This window comes from Panthera leo, chromosome B3, assembly GCF_018350215.1.
Source record: "Panthera leo isolate Ple1 chromosome B3, P.leo_Ple1_pat1.1, whole genome shotgun sequence".
Classification (NCBI taxonomy): Eukaryota; Metazoa; Chordata; class Mammalia; order Carnivora; family Felidae; genus Panthera; species Panthera leo.
This window is the reverse complement of record NC_056684.1, coordinates 103,451,777-103,471,074: the sequence shown is the minus strand read 5'-3', so window position 1 is coordinate 103,471,074 and position 19,298 is coordinate 103,451,777. Positions and strand designations below refer to the sequence as shown.

Sequence of the window (19,298 nt, the reverse complement as noted above, 5' to 3'; positions counted from 1 at the left end):
GGATAGAGCATCCCTTTTAGAGACTTTCAATCTCTATGGTGGTAATAAGTAATAAGGGTGGTAATGGGTGGTAATAAGACCACAGTGCCCTGCAGCTGCTGATTGAAGAAAATCTCCAGGCAGCTTAGATTTCTAATATGATGTTCTCTTCTTTGACCCCAGTGTTCCTGGCCCCTGACTGGAATAACCCCATCAAGCTTAATGGCTCTGTCACACACAGAGCAGGACAGTGGGAAGGAGAGAGGCAGGTGGGAGAATCAACAAGCTGGGCTTCCAGCTCCTTTTCTGCCATCAACTCCAAATGGCTTTAAGCAGAATACTCTTGTTACTATTAAAATACTCCTCTCAGGGCACCTGGGTGGCTCAGTTGACTAAGCATCCTACTCTTGGTTTCGGCTAAGGTCATGATCTCATGGTTCATGGGCTTGAGCCCTGTGCTGGGTTCTGCAATGGTGGTGCAGAGCCTGCCTGGGATTCCCCTTCTCCTTCTCTCTCTTCCCCTCCCCTGCTTGTGTTCTTTCTCTCTCTCTCTCAAAATAAATAAATAAACCTAAAATAATGAAATTAATACCTACTTCCAACTCCACATCTTAAAAATCAACAAAACAAAACACAAAACAAACTTTAAAAATATGTGGGCATGAGTTAGGATGATCAAACTAATGAGATCCTAATTATTAAGATCAGGGAAGGCATCGGTAGGAGGTGACATTTGAAGATCTGAAAGGATTTCAATAGGCAGAAGACATTTTTGAAGCATGAAGAGCAGAGGGCTCTACAAAGGCATGGGAAGTCTGGGGTATACTTAGGTGATCAGCTGCTAAGGTCGCCTGGCTGGTAAGATTCCGCTGGGCCTACTGCTCCATTGGCACAAGGGCCAGATGGATTTACACATCACCCCTCCTCAAGAGTCTGATTTATTTATTTATTTATTTATTTTAAAACTTTTTAATGTTTTATTTATTTTTGAGACAGAGAGAGAGCATGAACAGAGGAGGGGCAGAGAGAGAGAGAGACAGAGAATCCGAAGCCGGCTCCAGGCTCTGAGCTGTCAGCACAGAGCCCGATGTGCGGCTCGAACTCACAAACTTTGAGATCTTGACCTGAGCCGAAGTCAGGCACTTAACCGACTGAGCCACCCAGGCGCCCCACAAGAGTCTGATTTAAAGACCTCAGATGAAGTTCGTGCTTTGAAACTTTTTAACCCCCCCACCCCCCACTGGGGATTCTAATTTGTAGCCAAGGTGGGGGAACCACTGGGCTAGATGGTCTTCAGGTCCTCTCCAGCGCCTGAGAGATTTGTGCCCTTTCTTTCTTTCTTTCTTTTTTTTTTTTTTTAACATTTTATTTATTTTTGAGACAGGGAGAGACAGAGCATGAACAGGGGAGGGTCAGAGAGAGGGAGACACAGAATCTGAAACAGGCTCCAGGCTCCGAGCGGTCAGCACAGAGCCCGACGCGGGGCTCGAACTCACGGACCGTGAGATCATGACCTGAGCCGAAGTTGGCCGCTTAACTGACTGAGCCACCCAGGTGCCCCAGATTTGTGCCCTTTCTGATAAAGGTGACTTGGTTTGGAAACGTGGGGGGCTGGTTGTAATTGCTGAAAAGCTGATTTGAAGCCATTTGTCCTCAGGCAATGGGTCCCTGAATAACCCTGAAGGACTGCTGTAAGAGCAAGGCCCAAAGTCTAGATCCATCCATAACGTCGTCAATGAGTTAAGTGGGACTGGTAGGGACTGCCAGTGGGTAGTCCCACCCCATCCACATGGGGAAGCCTCTGTTTGACTGCCAACAGCTGCTGTTAAGTAGGGACATAGGCCTGGGTTTGTCAAATCTTGTGACTTTTCTTTTCTTTTCTTTTTTTTTTAATTTGAGAAAGAGAGAGAGTGAGAGTGAGTAGGGGAGGGACAGACAGAGAGGGGGACAGAGGATCCGAAGGTGGCTCTGCACTGACAGCAGTGAGCCCGATGTGGGGCTTGAACTCACAAACCTTGAGATCATGACCTGAGCTAAAGTTGGAGTCTCAACCAACTGAACCACCCAGGTGCCCCAGATCTTGTGACTTTTCTTTTTTTTTTTTTTTACTTTTTTTTCTTGGGTTTTTTTTTTTTTTTTTTTTTGTGACTTTTCAAGAGAAGCCAGGAATCTGACAGGAAATCTTGATTTATGTTAGTAAAGAACTTATTACGTTAGTAAACAATTCAGATTTTGATAAAACACGACGGCAAGCCCGATTCAATCAGTAGGTCTTTGGTTTAATCCCTCTGGTTTAGAGTTGTCATCATTAGAACTGGCTTTAAATTTTATTAAGCGATTGCTACTGGACAAATAATCTTTAGAGAGACAATGCTTTTGTTGACTTCATATATTTTGGGTTTTTTTTTTTACTGTAATATTGGGCTAAGACATTAAAAAGCTTCCATGTGCATTTATCAATTAATGATCAATATTGTTTTATCTATGCTCACCCCTTCCCATATTATTTTGAAGCAAATCTCAGATATCATATTATCTCATCCATAAATATTTAAACATAACCACAATACAATTATCACACCTAAAAATTAACAAGTATTTCTGAACAATATCCCTTCAATGTTCAATTTCCAATCATCTCAAAATGTCGTAACTAAAAAAAAAAAAAAAAAATCCAGTTTGTTTGAATCAGAATCCAAATAAAGGCCACACATGGCAGTTGGTTGATATGCTTATGTTTGCTTTTGATATTGTTTTTTGCATGTTGATTTTGCTGAATTGGCTATTATTAATGTGTTTGTGTGGAACCTTCCGCTAAAGGATTTGTAAAAATGTAATGAAGGTTTGCAAGGCCAAGCTCTGTGATTATATTAGAAGTTAGTTTGATATAGTAAGTCTTACAAACAGCTAAATTCTGTCAAAGAAAAATCCATTTTTAATGCATGATTGAATATTGATAATTAATGGGAACTATGAGGAAGTCATATGCAAAGATTAATTACCAACTGAGCTCTGAGAACATTTTTCTTCCTTTGTAATCTCACCTCCTGAGAGAAATAGTCTATATTGGTCCTAGAGTGAATTGACAGATATGTCCAGAAAGAAAAGCCACAGACTTTAATCTTTATTGGTCATGCTTAATTGGATGTACTATTATTTTTTATTTGCAGAGACAATATTTTTCTGTTAATTCTTTTTGTAATGCTGGAATGGGAAGGTGGGGGTCCTGAGGCTTTCTCACCATACTGGATGTATGAGGTTAGGAGTATTGGGCTTCTGAATATTGAGCTGTGTTGGAAGTTGTTGGAACTCAACTCTTTACAATGGAAAATCTAATTGTCCCAACCACGGTCAACTTCTATAGGCCAGCTCTCGCCGTAGCGGTCACTGAAGTCTGACCAAAAGTGATGCCCTGGGCTTTCCTCTTCAGAAAGTAACTTGAGTAGAACTTACCCCTGAAATCCGAGTGCATTAAAAGGAGGGAAAATACTGTGAGCCCGTCAAGTAAAAAGCCAGACAGGCATGGCTGTTTGCCCCTAGCGGTGGGCATTCCATTTGTACAGCTACCTAGACTTCTGTTCAGTGGCGTCCACAGGCCAGTCTATGACTGGCAGCAGCTCAGATTCAGTTTACAAAGGTGGCTGGTGGCCGGTGGCTAATTACACGTTTGATGAACTTGTTGTTAAGACAATGCCGCATGTGTCCTCCCCCGGCTGCAAACTGCCAGGTTACTGGAGCGTTTCCTGTGTGGATACTAATTACGCCTAATTTGGTCCTGAGCTTTCCTCATTTGTCTTTCTGTCACAAAGTTTGTGGTTACAAATCGCTCATGTTGACTGGGAGTGAGGCTAAATTTCTGATGGTTCACACATGTAATAAAGCCATTCACACAACCAGCGGTGTTCAGCTGACTTTACAAAACACAGAACATCCATGGTTATTTGCATCCCTGAGAAAAGTTTGCTCTCTCCAGGTACTTGTTTTCACAATGGACTAATCACCTGAAAAACAGACAGAGAGCTTCCAAATGTGACACCGTGTAGCAAGGACAGCCACACGCTACCTGAGAAGGGACAGACATTAAGTTCTTTGGGGGGTGTGCATTAGCCCCACACAGGTGGGGTGGAGGGTGACCTTGCTTCCCAGGGGGTGGGGGAGATGCCCCCCCGTTGTTCTCTCCAGGGTCACCCCTGCCTGAGAGACCCTGGAGAAGAGGGACTCGCTTGACTATAGAAAATGGCAGGCAGCCCCTTAGCAGCAACTTTCTGAGCCAAAAGGTTCTTCCAGGCCGGGAGCCCCACGACCAGCTGGGTTCCTGTCTCCGGCTGCTGGGCACACAGGCAAGAACTGAGGCCCTCAGGCCCTTAGGTTGGGGGCCTCTTGATCTTCTTCACATGTACCTGAAGGTTTTTGCCAGGAGCCTGATTAAGACCCCGACTCTCAAATATTTTTCTCCGACGGCAATTCTAATATAGTATTTCCTCTTCCCAGAAAAGAGACTGTGAGCACCCCGCAGCAGGAGGAAGGCCCCGGTTCCAAGCCTGAGACTAAGGGTCCTGTGTGATGAAGAAGGGGAGGGACGGAGATGAAGCGGCAGGCAAGGACAGAGGTGAAGACGGATGTCCTTGCCGGTGTGGCTGTGGGGACGGGGTGGGAGGGCGTGAAACAGACGGATTGAGGTGAAAGGGTCCCTCCAGAGCTGACCTGGCTGCAGGGAGCATGAGCAGTATTGGGCAGGTGCAGCAAGGCCTGATCCCGCCGAGGGAAGGAATAGGCAGTTGAGGACCGCCCCACATCCACTGCTCTGTCCTTGCCAGGTCTCCGAGCTGGGCGCCAGGTTGCCATCTTTCTCTGTCTTTAAGGAACTGTAAGCATCTGGTAGCTTAGCCATGGACTGGAGAACTCCCTTTGAGAAGGGCCTTTGGTGCTGTCTTCCCATCGGCTAAATCCCTAGATGTTTTCCCGAGTTATGTTGAGTCAGTAACGTACAAACTCTTAAGTTGCTCTGAACTGATTTTATTTGGACTCGTGGGGTGGTCTGTTTCCCCAAGAGATGGAGGTGATCTTTGCTGCTCTATCAAAAAGCCTTCTGTACGACCACAAAAGTCAGAAATCAGAGGGGTCTAAGGTTTCCCCAGCTGCCCTCGTTAGCATAACCAGGAAAAGACAGTTCCCTTGCTGCATAGAGGTAGCCCGTCTCTCAATAGGTGGTCACGATCCATACAAAGCAACTAGAGTCATCCACATTACACTAGAAATAAGAAAACTAATCCTGTTAACTAATAACCCGGATAAAGTCAACATCCCTGGCCATAAAGATTAGCCAAGTGGCCACTCACAAGGTCGTGGAGGAAAGCTCAGATGGTCTTGTTTTCCCTTAAGAATGGCAAAGGCCAGGTGACATTAAGGTCTGTGATTGTCCCTCTCAGGTCTTTATCTGATTCCACTGAAATATGGATCATAACTAGATATAACATCAAGCAAGTTCAAGCCACAATGGCTCTTTGTGTCAAGTGTTTTTCTCCAGGCTAATTTTGGTGAGGACTACCACTTATCTTGGAATTGGAATTGAATCAGCAAAGATCAACCTTGCTTTCTTTAAAAAGCACGATGCAAAGTTGCTGTGGTGTTTTCCTTTGGGTTTAATCCATCTTGAGATGGTGCAGGGGTGACTGGATGACCTCCCAAGGCTTTCTCTGTTTGTGGCCCTGCTAGATCCATTCTGTTTCCTCATCTGCTAGATGGGGAGAGAACAATCTCCTTTATACTGCAGAAAATGCATTGCGAGCCTGAATTTGACATTGCCTTTCAATTCCAGGATTTTCTGCCACTTCCTAACTGCTTGAGTGTGGACAGTACCCCAAAGTCTCTATGAGTTTGGTTTCTTCCTCCATGTAAAAGTCAATTCTTGCCTCACAGATGTGTTGTGGGGATCAAATGATAATGGGTAGAATAAAGCTCTTAGCAGGGGTGCCTGGGTGGCTCAGTCGGTTAAGTGTCCAACTTTGGCTCAGGTCATGATCTCATGGTTCTGGGTTCGACCCTGTTGGGTCGAACCCCGCGTTGGACCCTGTGCTGACAGCTCAGAGCCTGGTGCCTGCTTCAGATTCTGTGTGTGTGTGTCTCTCTCTGCCCCTCCCCTGCTTATGCTGTCTCTCAAAAATAAATAAACACATAAAAAATAAAAAAAAAATAAAAAGCTGTTAGCAGCCTGTAGCCCTCAAACCACAGCCACCAGAACTTTGTCAGTGACTGAGCCAGATGCATTGCTCCAGCCCTGCTTCCCAGAAGGGATCCCTTGTTGAGACATTCAGATTCGTTCTGCCCACTGAGAAGCCTCTGGGGTGCCCTGGTTCCTTGTCCTCACTGAGGCAGAAGAGAGAATCCAACCCAATGCCCATAAAATTGGATGCTCCTCAAAAACACTCATTGTTCTCGCTCCACCTTCTCCAGCCCTGTTCCACATAAAAACTTCAGTTCCCAGGTTGTTTCAAGTTCTCCCGAGTGTCGGAGGCAAGGCCTGCAGCTTGCGGACCCTCTCGGCAAACAGGTTACTATTTTTCCTGGAAAGCCTGTCCTGGTGTGGAGCAGACTCAAAGCCCAAGGGGTGAAGGCAGGGGTATGAATGGATGGATGGCGGTGGGGTTGGCGGGACGATGGTCAGCCTGGGCACTCGTTTGCTGGATGGCCCCCCCCCAGCCGATTCTCAGTTGCAGCTGCCTTGGGAGTACCTCCCACAGGCTGTCATCTTCAATAGCACACCCCATATGTTCACTGTCGCCTGGCTTTTCCATGAAAATGTGCTGCAGGCGGAAATCTGGCATGGTTGTCTCAAGCCAAGAAGAAGCTTTTATTTTTCCCTTTTGACAAAATTTTTAAATCATCGTCATTCAGTCGATTTGACCCAGGAAAGTTATCTCAAAGTAGAGCTCTGCCCCAAAGTAGAGCTCCGCCCCACCCAATCTTCTGGGGGTGCAGGCGCCAGGAACAACTTCTCTAAGATGACCTCAGACTACCCTTCTGGGACGGAGCCTTTAGGAGCTCCGCCCACAGCCTGTCCCGAGCACACTGGTATTCTCTCCTTGGTGGCAAACATCATAACCTTCCTCTTGGCATCATTTTCTTTTATTTATTCTGTGCCCAGAACTTCCCTGGGCTCTCATGAGAATCTTACAAGCAGAGAGAAAACAACCTCTGTATGGTGTAGACAGCATAAAAAAGGACCGGGGAGAATGAGGGATGTCTGAAGCCCTTAAATCTCATGCCAAATTGCTAAGAAGTTACCATTTTTGCTGGGAAAATTACAGAAACGGAGAACCAAATAGAAAAATTTTTCTTCAGTGCAGAAGGTAAAGTTTGCGTTTTTGTGTTTGATCAAAGGAAATTCCACTGCCAAACGAGAGCCCTTGAAAATGCCCTGTAGGCTACTTTCATTAGAAAGAAATTTATTGATAATTAAGAGCAAATTTTAGGAGAGCCTTTACTCTTAGGTTAAATTTTAATTGATCTTACTGTCCATTCATTGATTCATTCATCAGATATTATCGAGTGTCCTATATGCCAAGTTCTCACTGAGAAAATTTATATGGTTCTTTTCTGATGTTCCCCTTGGTAATCTTGTAATTTTATATTATGAGAGCATCTTACAAAATGCAGTTCTTATCATGAAAATTCATTCTCTGACGCTTAGAACTTTCCTTCTTAGGAAGCTGAGATGCCAGAGAGAACCCATCACGCTGGAGCCTAGTTCACATTGCTGAGATCAGAGTTGGAACTCTCTACCTTGACTCTCTTGGGACCGAAGTGGAAGACAGGTAGGGAAAACACTTTTCTTGTGTACCCATTATAGATCAGATGCTTCACAAAAATAATCTTATTTAATTTTAATTTTCACAACCGATAGGTAGATAAGATTTCCATTTTGTAGTTCAAAACACTGAGGCTGGGATGGCTGACAAAATTTGTACAGTCAATTAACTGGTAGGTGTTGACATCGCTAACCTTTACTGCCTTTCAGCCACATCACCCATTTCATGAGTCCATATTTATTGAGTGCCTATTGTTTACTAGGCGCAGTTCCAGGCACTAAGGATAAGTCACCGTCCTCATGGGGTTCCCAAACCTGTGGTTGCGAAGACAGTAAACAAACTTGGTGAGATGCTTGGGGTGGCCACAGGGAGATGAAGAAAGAGGAAGCAAGTGAAGGGATGGGGAACGAGAGGCTGGGGCGACCCTGCCACGAACGAGCATCTCTGTGGCAGAGCACAGAGTCTCCAATCTGTTCCCGGATGAGAAGAAGGGAATGAGCACACACGTTGGCACCTGCAGTGAGTGGAAGGCTGCCCGTGAGGGTGGTGAGAAGGGAGGAGGAACAAGGAACTGAAGGAAAATTTGTAAAGAGGTGTTGTTCCTTGGGCTTTGGTCCATTTCTCTCTGTATGTCCTCTTTCAACTCTGTAATGACCACCTGGCCCAGTTAGTCTTTTCTCATCTGCACCCGTGAGCTTTGCTGTATACCTTGTACCTCCTGGGTGAGTCTGCTCTGAAGGTTATAGATATCACCCCCTGTCCCGCCCATCCCTCCCAGTCCCTTGGATGTCACCATTTCCTAGTGACCTTGACTTGTCTCCTTGATAGTGTACCCATCCTGTGTTTCAATCCTCCAGGGCCCATGAAGGGAATGAGAGAGTTAATTTTTTTCTGTACAGTTAGCTTATTTTGCATTTGCAATTACATTTTGATAAACTGCAAATATGCCTAATGTCGACGTGCCCCAGGACCTCTTCTTATCTTCACCTTCCCCTCCTTGGTGATCTCATCCAGTTTCAAGGCTTTAAAGACATCTCTATATAGATGACTCTTGAATTGACAACCATGCCCTCTGCCTATCTGAGTTTTCCACTGGGATTTCCAATAGACATCTCAAAATGAAGACTGTATGCCCAAGCCCCAGTTTCCATCTACAGTCTTCTCCGTGCAAGTATATGGTAACTTTATTGTCCCAGCTGCTCAGGACAGCAAATTGGGGCCATCCTTTACTCTTCCTTTGTCCTCACATCTGAAAAGGGTTGGTTCTCCTTCAAATAGATCCAGAATTCAACCTTCCCTCAGCTACCACTCTAGCCTAAGCCACCATCCACCCTATCCTGCTTTGGCTGTTCCAATAAGCTTCCAATAAGTTCCAATTCTCCTTGTGATCTACTCTTAACAGCCGGAGTGATCTTGTTAAAAAAGCAAATCACATCATCTGGCTCCTCGGTTTATACCCTCCCACGGCTCCTATTTTACTGGAGGAGTCAAGCGGGAAACTGTTCTCTTCACCTCTGCTTCTCTGGATAAAACAGAAACAAGCCCTGCTTGCTCTAGGCCCCTTCTCTTGCGTTTTCCCTCCAGCTCCTGTGGGGGGGTGGGGGGGTGGGTGCAGGGGCTCCTAATGTTTACAAGGCCACACCCAGCTGCAAAGTTATCCTCACATGCTAATCAGTTGGTCATTTTAAATTTGGTCAAGGTTAGATTTGTTAAGAAAGGTCTTCCCCAGATCCTAGAACTCTCCTCACTAGCCCTGGAAGATAAGACCTTGTAGTGGTTTTATCTAAGGAGAGATTGTCCCCTTTGTCCCCACCCCCCGACCCCCACCGGTGGCTGTTCTGTCGCCACAGGGCAGGTCAGGGCCCACACCCACAGGAAATGCCTATTTGTTTCAAGTAACATTTAACTCAGCAGCTTTCTTCTACTTGGGCCTGCAACTCCCTTTTCTCCCTTTTTTTCCCCCTTTAAGAAAACTAAGTCCATTTTAATTTTATGGGCTTGACAGAACTAGGACAATAGGACAATGTTTCCTCGGATCAAAATTTTTTGTGAGAATTTTTTTGGCAGAATCAGTGTTTGCAAGAAGCAGATAAAACTTGACTGTTGGAGAACCTCGCCGTAGCAAGCAGCTGCCTGCCAGCAAATCTTCAGTTAACAACAGAGCTGGAGTCATTGTTAGCCAGGTAGGAGAGATGGGGGGTGGGGGGGCGGGGAGAGAAAGCCCTAGAGCTTCCTTGTTAGGCTCTAAATGAATTGGTTGTTTAGCAATTACCGTAAGACAGCAGATCTGGGTACATGAGCTCTCTAAAGATAACATCTCAACTTGGTTTGCCTTCCTTACACAACATGGGTGCATATGCATCAAGGAAGCCCCACAGCCCCGAGATATTTTATTCACCTCACACTCGGAGGAGTTCACTGACTGGAATTCAATAGAAACTGTTCTCTGTGTGAAAGTAATTTCAGAAAGTAATCTAGTTTATGGAAATGAAAGGCATCAAAACACAAAAAAACACTGTTTCTCTACAAGTGCTTTGCCTCAAATATTTGACATGGAAATTTGTATAATCCCTCTGGGGGCACGTGGGTTTCACCAGTGTTAACATCTTTTGAAATGAATTTCACAAATGTTTATTTGCCGTGCCAGGCTGACAAATAATTTAGAATATCGAGGCATCTGACCGGAATCAACCTTGATACGGATCTCAGATGATTGTGGAGGTTAAAAGGTGTGAATTGTAATTGGGCATTGGGGTGACATCACTTTCAAACACTGCCCCGGGGAGCAAAGGTGTCACTTAGCTCCTCTGGGTCCCCAGGTCTCCCTGTCAGGTGATGCCCTTCAGTAATGACAATGGATCATCCGCTGACATGTTCTGTTTTATTTTTCACGTAGGAAACCAGTCTTTTTGCACCTGTCTGGAGGGAGGGCAGAGGAAGAAACTGAAGCAGTGGGCAGGCTCAGGTCTGATGTGGGCAAAATCAGAAATGGGGTGAAATGGGGTGGTCCTTAAGAAATGAGTAGGCACAAGATGAGCCCGAGGAAGACAGGGTTTGGGTTTGAAGAGACTCAGGGAAGAGCAAGAGAGAGGGAAGGTTATGTGTTCCATCGTCTGAACCTGGAATGCTCTTTTCTTCCTTTGGGAGAGCACTGGCTTGTCATTTTAGAGGATCTCCTGTGGTCCCGTGAGAACCCTTTTCCCTCACGAAGGCCCTTCCTTGGAGCCATGGGTCCAAGGCTCTTTGGCCCAGCCTCCTTGCCTCACGGTTGACCTTTTCAGTCTCAATGATCACTAAATGCTGATGCCTGGACCCGGGCCAGAGCAGGGTCTGCTGGACCAGGGAGACCTCAAGCAGGGGTCTGCGGACCCTACAGAGTGGTGGACACCACGGGTGGGACAGCGAGCTTCTGGTTTTACAACACCTCCGTCCCGTGACCTCTCTTTCCAAGTGTGCCCTGACACCCAGCCTGCTGCCTGTAAGACACCTCCAGGGGGAGGCCCCTTGAGCCCCTCAAACTCTGTGGCTTCCATGAAAGCCTGTTCCTCCTCTTCCTGAATTTCCATCTCTGTTGATGATACCAGTCATCAAGTCTAGAAACCTCAGCAAGGCCAGTGATTCGTACCTTCCCCTCTGCTCCTCCTCTATCCGGTCACTTGCTGAGTTCTGTTGACTCAGCCTCTAGTAGCGCATTCTATCTACAGTACTATTCAACAGGGCACAGTGGATGAGACAATCCTTCATTTTGTGGGACTGTCCTATGGACTGCAGGTCATTTAACATTTCTGACCCTGCCCACCAAATGCTAGCAGTGCCTGCCTGTCACTGTGGCAGAAACAGCCCTAGACATTCCCAAGTGTCCCCCAGGCTCAGTGTCATCCCAGTTGAGAAACACGGGAACTTCTCTTCTGTCACTACCTGGGATTCTGACAGTTTTGCTTTTCATCTGAGATGCTGGATGTGGGATGATCTAATTGGCCTCCTCACTCTTAATCTCTCCCTTCCCCAAGCCGTTTTGCACGAAGCCGTTGAATAATGTTTCTAAAGCGCAGCTCTGATCACATTACTCCCTGTTCAGATCATTTAGTGGCGCTCTATGCCTGTGAATGAAATCTAACGCCTGAGCCTTGAATTCAAAACTCTGAATTTCCAGACTCTAATTAAGGCCCAGTCGGCCTTAATATCCCTCTCTACTGCTTCCTTTTCCAGACCCTTATGTTCCCAAAGGAATGGTGAGCGACTAAATGCATATTTGACCAGAGCGCCAGTGTCTTTTTGCAAACACAGCCAACAGTGGAGGATTTGCAGGGCGGCCTGTTTAATGCCGCATCATAAACCACTAACAACTCAGTGACTTAAAACATCGACCAACTTTATTTTTATTGTAAGTCTTTGGATCAGGAGTCTGGGCAGGGTTCTGCTGGGTGATTTGTTTGTTCTAGTGGTATCAGCTGGGATACTTGGCGGGTTAGTGCCTGGTCTGAAGAACACAAGACGGCATCACTTGGCACGTCCTGGTACCTCAGTGTCGACATCTGGCAGGATGGACTCAGCTGGATCCCTCTCTTCCATGGAGTCCCACTCTCCAGAAGGGAGTGGGATTTTTTTTTTTCCATGGTGGCTCAAAGCTCTAGAGGAAGGAAGCAGAAACTGCAGTCCTCTTAAAGGCTGGACCCAGCATTGGCCGAGCAGTCATCGAGCCTGCCCGGACTCAAAGGGTGGGGTGCCCGGAGGGCCAGGGGTGCAGACAACCTGGCGGGAGAAGTCTTGAGGATTTGCAGCTCACTCTAATCCTTCACGACAGGGTCGATTAAACTGTACGGGTATAACAGCACAGATGTCAATCTGTGGCTTCCACTTTTACGATTCTGTAAATTTCTTTCGGACACTGTTGTCAGCCTAGCCCTGAAGCGGAACACATCCGCCCGTCTGTCCCTATTTAACCTCTGTCCTCTGGCGAGGCTCCCTGATTCTGGCCTACTCTCATCTTCGGCTTTGGAAAACCTTTCATCAGTGAGGCGTCATGGCCACGCCCAGGACCACCGCTGGACAGCAGGGTCCAGAGCAGCTCTGCCCGGTAGAAATATAACGTAAGCCACTTGAATTACTTTACGTTTCTCTTTTTTTTTTTAATGTTTATTTTTATTTCTGAGAGAGAGAGAGAGAGAGATGGAGCATGAGCAGGGGAGAGGCAAAGAGAGAGAGGGGGACACCGAATCCAAAGCAGGCTCCAGGTTCTGAGCGGTCAGCACAGAGCCGGACGCGGGGCTCGAACTCGTGAACGGAGAGATCATGACCTGAGTGGAAGTTGGATGCCCAACCGACTGAGCCACCCAGGCATCCCTAATTACTTTACATTTCTTACTAGCCACATTACAAAGTAAAAAGAGAGGTGCCTGGTGGGCTTAGTCAGGAGAATGTGACTCTTGATGTCTTGGGTTACCCCGAGTTGGGTGTAGAGATTACTTAAAAATAAAATCTTAAAAATAAATAAATAAACAAATAAATCGTAAAAAGAAACAGGTTAAATCAATCATACGTTTTATTGAGGTCCCTGGGTGACTCGGTTGGTTAAGCGTCCAACTCTTGTTTTTGGCTCAGGTCATGATCTCACGGCTGGTGAGCTCGAGCCCCAAGTTGGGCTCCACGCTGCCAGGGCAGAGCCTGCTTGGGCTTCTCTCTCCTTCCGTCTCTCTGTGTCCCTCCTTCCCCAAAATAAATAAATAAAACTTATAAAAAGTATAATACAATTTATTTGCCCTGCTATATGAAGAAGTGATCATTTCAACATGTAATCACTAAATAATAAAATTATTGAGATATTTTACATTCTTTTTTCATATGGTGTCTTCAAAATCCAGTGGGTATACACATACAGACCATCCTGATTCAGTCTGGTTCAGTCCTGCCTCGTCTTGAGTGCTCAACAGCTACAGGTGGCTGGTGGCTACCACAGTGGACAGCACTGGTCTAAAGCTCTGTCACTCTGATTTGTCCCCTCCTCATCCTGTTAGGGAAAAATCTGTTATATGATGGCAGACGGGACTGATAAGGGAATTTCAGTCCCTACCTAAAGACCTCCCTTCCGGTTCTTCCCACCCTGCTTGCCTCAGGTGCCAAATTACTACTCTTGAGGGATGCAGAAGTAACAGACTATAAATTGTCCCCTCTGTTGATGCTCTGGGCTCAGACCTCCGGAGAATGATCTCCTCTGAGCCTGCCAGTGTAAAATAAACCTCCTGCCTTCCAAGATCTCCGAGTGCCGCTTGGTTCTTCTGCCGGGTGATCCAGACCAGTTTCCATAACAATCCTACCAAAAAAATAACAACAAAAACCCCTACCCTACAAGTGGACTCATGCTAGAATAAACACTCAGGCATCCTTAAAGGGGACAAGCCACCCAAAGGGTCCAGATGAAGGAAAATTCTCCACTGACATCTAGGTGGGAGTGGGATAGACTGAGGGCTGTTATACCTTTTTCTGCAAGCTGCAGACCCATCACCTTCTCAGTGGTTGTCTTTCCAAGCCAGATCCTCAGTCTCTCTATCTTAAGCAAAGCACTCTACATAAAAATTCAGATTTGCTAAGGAGCTAAGTGGCTATTCAATTTAAATAAGAGTCTGCTTTACCAAAGGATTCACTTCAGAATTGCTTAAGCTAGAGCATTTCTCTCGTGTATTCCAAATACATCCATTTAATTTTAAAAGATTTAATCACATTTCACCGACATCTATTGAATGAAATAAATTATCCCTACACATGAAGGCTTCCTGAAAGTTGATTTTGGGGATGAGCAGGAGCAGAGAGGAAATACTCTAGAATGTGAGGGCTGTAACTTTGAGCTCACAGAATCTTGTCCACAGTTGGCACGTGCATGCACCTGGGCCGACCCTCCTCATGGGAGACAGCATGATGGCCTGCCTTGGAGATAGTCCAGTGTGGCCCCAGGCATCTTGTCTACCCCGCTGTCTAGGCAGCTGCTAACCAATAGACCTGCGGCAGCAGTGAGGTGAAATCTGCTATCTTTGTTCTTACATAACACCAAGGGCAGCTGTGGGATTACCTGCTGGACCTCTCCTCTGGTAAATTTCTACTCTGAAATTTACCTGGGCCCCCATTCAGGGTTGATTGGTCTACAGTGGGCACCTCACTTAATCCAGGAGACCACGAGAGCAAGTCAGCGAGTCTCTCTGGTGGCTGAAGCTATGGCACAGAAAACTCAGGTGCCTGGGCTCTGCTTTTCCACCAGGCTGGGGGATGACCCCTCATTTGTTCAACTCTCCTTTGGTTTCCACGACACCACGGTAACCATTTGTTAAGTTATCTTTCTGAGGAATGAGTGTGACTTGACTTCTCTCATTTGTGAGCCTGAAGTCATAACTGATACATAGGGCCAACTTCATGGGTCTGAGACCTGGGCCTTCACACGAGGCCTGTCCTTACAAAGGCACTGTGCTTGGTTTAATGTTCTGCTGTCGCCATCTTGAAATCCTTAATTTTTGAATAGGGGGCCGTGCATTTTTACCTTGTATTGAGCCCCACAAATTGTGTAGCGGGTCTTAAGAATATACCTTTGTTTCATAAGACGAGGTAATTGAGACTGCGATGAGGTCAGTAATTCATCTAAAGTCACAGACCTGGGTACAGCATCCACGTTCAGTCCGGTGGCGTCCAAGTTGGGACCGAGAAACTGACATAAACAGGTGATGAGGGGGAGAGGGAAATAATTTTTATTTCTGTCACTTTTTCCATGACGCAGAAGCTCCCTAACCCCAAATCTTAATGACCAGTTTTGCTTCTCAGTTTCCCACAAATAAGCAGGAGAAAGGGTAGGTAGAAAAAGGCTGGCTGGTGTCACAGACCAATTGTTCTGAGAGAAGGAAACATTTGCCATGTTGCCAAAGCCGACCTCATTTCCCAATTTCCCAAAGACCCAATTTCCCCAGCTGCTTTGTTGACATAGCAACAGTGAATTCTGAAAGGGTTGTTATAATATTAATATGTATTTCATGGTGGGCTTGCCCTGTGTTCTTCGCTAACCTTGTGAGCCAGGCCTGAAAAGAGGGGCTGTTGGCATCTGGCCACTGAAAATAAGAAACCTGAGGCCCAATTCTCTGAGTGGGGTGAGAAGTAAGTGAGGAGCAGGTGTCTCCCTCAGCGCATTCAGACAACTGGAGGAAAGGTGGGGTACCCCAGCCCCCAGGCTCCTCAGCCTTCCCGAGTGGAGGTGCTGACTCTGGAGATATTTTAAGTTAAAGCTGCACCTTGGGATACATTTCCTTCCTCCTACTACTCAGGGTGTTAAATGTAGCACCTGTGAGCCATTGTGTAGAAAATCAATTATACCTTGGGCCCAGTGATAAGAATTCATCCCCCCCCTGAGCTCAATTTTCAAAAGGCTTCAAAAGGCCTCCCACCTCTTTCCTTTTTTCCAATGCAAATGAGCAACACTCAGGAAATTTGCATGCCAAATTCCAACTAGGGTTTCAAGCGAGTAAATGGTCATATTTATTAGTAATAGCGGTAGTAGATGAGTACGAGCTATTTAATAAGCGTATGTTCAATGCGTAGCATTTTGGTAGCACTTCACAGTTTTCAAAGCTTCCTCCCTCCCTGTACATCATCTATTTGATTCTTAAACAAGCAAACAAACCTAAGCGCCCCATGATGAGGGGTAGAGGGGGATTTAGTATCCTCATTTCTGAAGAAAAGAAGGCAGGAGAAAGATTTTTATCTCGCCTAATGTCACACGGCTGATTCATGACTATCAGAGTTGGGGTGAGAAGTTGAGGGTGACTCCAGCTGCCACTGTGTCACCGCTGTACCATTGCTGCATGGTATTTCAGAAGGGACAGATGGACAAAAGGGAAGTTGTACCAAGTGACTGCAGGAAAGTGCAATTAGTAACAGCTAAGATGTACTAAAGACTTACTCTGCGTCTGTCATGGATATTAACTCATTTGATTATTTCAATGAAACTTTTTAGTTTGAGATGATTGTAGATTCAAATGTCATTGTCGGAAATAAGAGAGAGCCTGGGCATCCTTTATCCAGTTTCTCCCAGCAGTAATATCTTACAAGAGCAATGTCAGGACCAGGATACTGACAGTGATACAGTCAAGATACACAGTATTTCCATCACCCCTGGGTCCCTCGTGTTGTCCTTCTATAGCACACCTACTTCCCTCTCACCCCCTCTCCTCCGTAACCCCTAGCAGCCGCTAGTCTGTTCTCCATTTCTATACATTTGTCATTAATATGAATGGAATTATGCAGCACAGAATCTTTTGTGGGTTTTTTTCCCCCCACTCAGCATAATTTTATGGAGATTCATCCAGATTGTTTCATGTGTCAGTAGTTCATGCTCCTTTAGTGCTGAGGACCATCCCGTGGTATGGATGTGCCATTTTTTTACCCACTCACCTGGTAAAGGATATCTGGGTTGTTTCCTTTTGGCTGTTAAAAATAAAGCTTCTGTAAACATTCCTGTACAGGTTTGTGTGTGAATGTAAGTCTTCATCTCTCTGGGATAAATGCCCAGGGGTAATTATTGGGTTGTATGATTGTTGCACGTTTAATTTCTTAAGCAATTGCCAGACTGTTTTACATTCCCACGACGAATGCACGAGCGATCTCGTTTTTCCACGTCCTCACCCACATTTGGTTTGTCACTATTTTTTATGTTAGTCTTTCTGCTAGGTGTGTACCCATGTTTCATTGTAGTTTTATTTTACATTTCCCTAATGATGTTGACCGTATTTTCATGTGCTTCTTACAGTTTCTACCTACTTTTGGATGAAATGTCTCTTCACAGCTTTTGCTCATTTTCCATTGGATTTTTTTTTTTTACTCTTGAGTTTTGAGTTTTTGAGTTTTATATATTGTAGATTACTAGTCTTTATTAGTACACAACTCGAGATATTTTTTCCCAGTCTGTAGCTTTGCTTTTCATTGTGTTAACGGGTTTTTTTTGTTTTGCTTTTGCAGAGCAAACTTTTCAACGTTGAGAAAGTCCAGTTTATCTATTTTTCCTTCTATGGGTCATGCTTTTGGCGTCAGCTGTAAGAACTCCTTGCTAGCCCTAGATCCTCAAGCTTTTTTTCCTTATGTTTGTTTCTAAAAGTTTTATAGCTTTCCATTTTCCATTTAAGGCCAAAATCTGTTTCGAGTGTATTTTTGTATATGATGCAAGACGAAGGGAGGTCTTCCCCCACCGCCCGGGGCCCCACACCCAAAGGATGTCCAATTGCTTCAGCACCGGAAACTTGAAAAAGCCATTTTCCTCTGTTCAGTTTCTTTCGCAACCTTGTCAAAATTCCATTGGGCGTATCTGCGTGAGTCTGTTTCTCGGTTCTCTGTTGTGTCTTGTTTGCTTTTTAACAACCTCTTGCAATAGATGCTACTGTTACATCCACTTCACAGATGAATAAACTGAGGTGCAGAGAGTGGAGGCAAGTTTTCTATCATCCAATATTTGCCACGGTAAGTGGCAAGCAATGAACACTAGCAAACACTTCTGCATATGAAGAGAGACAACTCTATTAAAAACAGGCTCAGTTACGTTAAAAGTTATCCTATAAGGAGTCAAATCAGAAAAAAGTGTCCATGCTTCCTTTGGAGATATCCTCATCCAGCTTATCAGAAAAGCACCAACAAACAAAATAACTAATTGTAGACAAAATAAAGTGCCTGCAGACTGGATTTATCATTCTATTAGGCTCAATAAACGTCACTTTGTTTTCCCTAACAAGCTAAGGAGAACTGTTATTTGTTCCATAAAGTAACTATCAGGTGAAGAAAAAAACAATGTCAATGGGGGGCCCTTTACCTGTTGACAGATTGCAGTGATGTGAAACCTGGCGCTGTGTCATGATTACTTGGGATACTTTAGAAAAATCCAGATTCTAACACCACATACTACAGCTATTCAAGCAGAATCTCCAAACTTGAGCTGCTTCTATGTATATATTTATTTATATATTTATATTTATCCATTTATTTACCTTTTTTCCCCCTGTTTGTGCAAGGTTTTAAAATTCTCTAAGGAATTTATTTATTTACTCTAAAGTTTATTTATTTATTTTGAGAGAGAGCAAGTGGGGAAGGGGCAGAGAGAGAGAATTCCAAGCAGGCTCTGCACTGTCAGTGCAGAGCCTGATGTAGGACTTGAACTCATGAACTGCAAGATCATGACCTGAGATGAAGCCTGATGCTCAACCGATGACTGAGGGCTGCCCCTTTCTAAACAATTTTAATGCAGCTGGTCACTGGATGGGCAAGAGGGTTAAAAGAAGTTTTCAAAAATGAGGCCGACACTACCTTTTAGAGTAGGCGAGTCCCATTTTGAGAAATTGAGGGGACACGAAAAACCCTTTACAGTGTCCTAGGTTTGGTTTTATAGGAAAAAAGAGCTTCCAAAAGTTGCCCACCCACTTGTTTCTTATATCCAGGACTGGGTGTGATCACTAGCCATGTAACTGAGTTTTAATTAATAGAGATCACTCTGCAGGG

General features: G+C 45.1%; 1 long non-coding RNA gene across 3 annotated transcripts; it reads left to right on the top strand.

The window, feature by feature from the left end:
• The first annotated feature begins 7,971 nt into the window (after positions 1-7,971).
• On the top strand, positions 7,972-17,859 carry LOC122222748. 3 transcript variants are annotated; one of them, XR_006203844.1, is made up of 3 exons: positions 7,972-8,306; positions 9,855-9,970; positions 10,684-12,934. It is a non-coding gene; the product is annotated as an uncharacterized LOC122222748 (long non-coding RNA). The 3 variants fall into 3 exon arrangements; XR_006203842.1 differs by lacking the exon at positions 7,972-8,306 and adding an exon at positions 17,775-17,859 and having other exon boundaries at positions 9,380-9,970; positions 10,684-12,877; XR_006203843.1 differs by lacking the exon at positions 7,972-8,306 and adding an exon at positions 13,649-13,717 and having other exon boundaries at positions 9,380-9,970; positions 10,684-12,877.
• Positions 17,860-19,298: the final 1,439 nt, after the last annotated feature.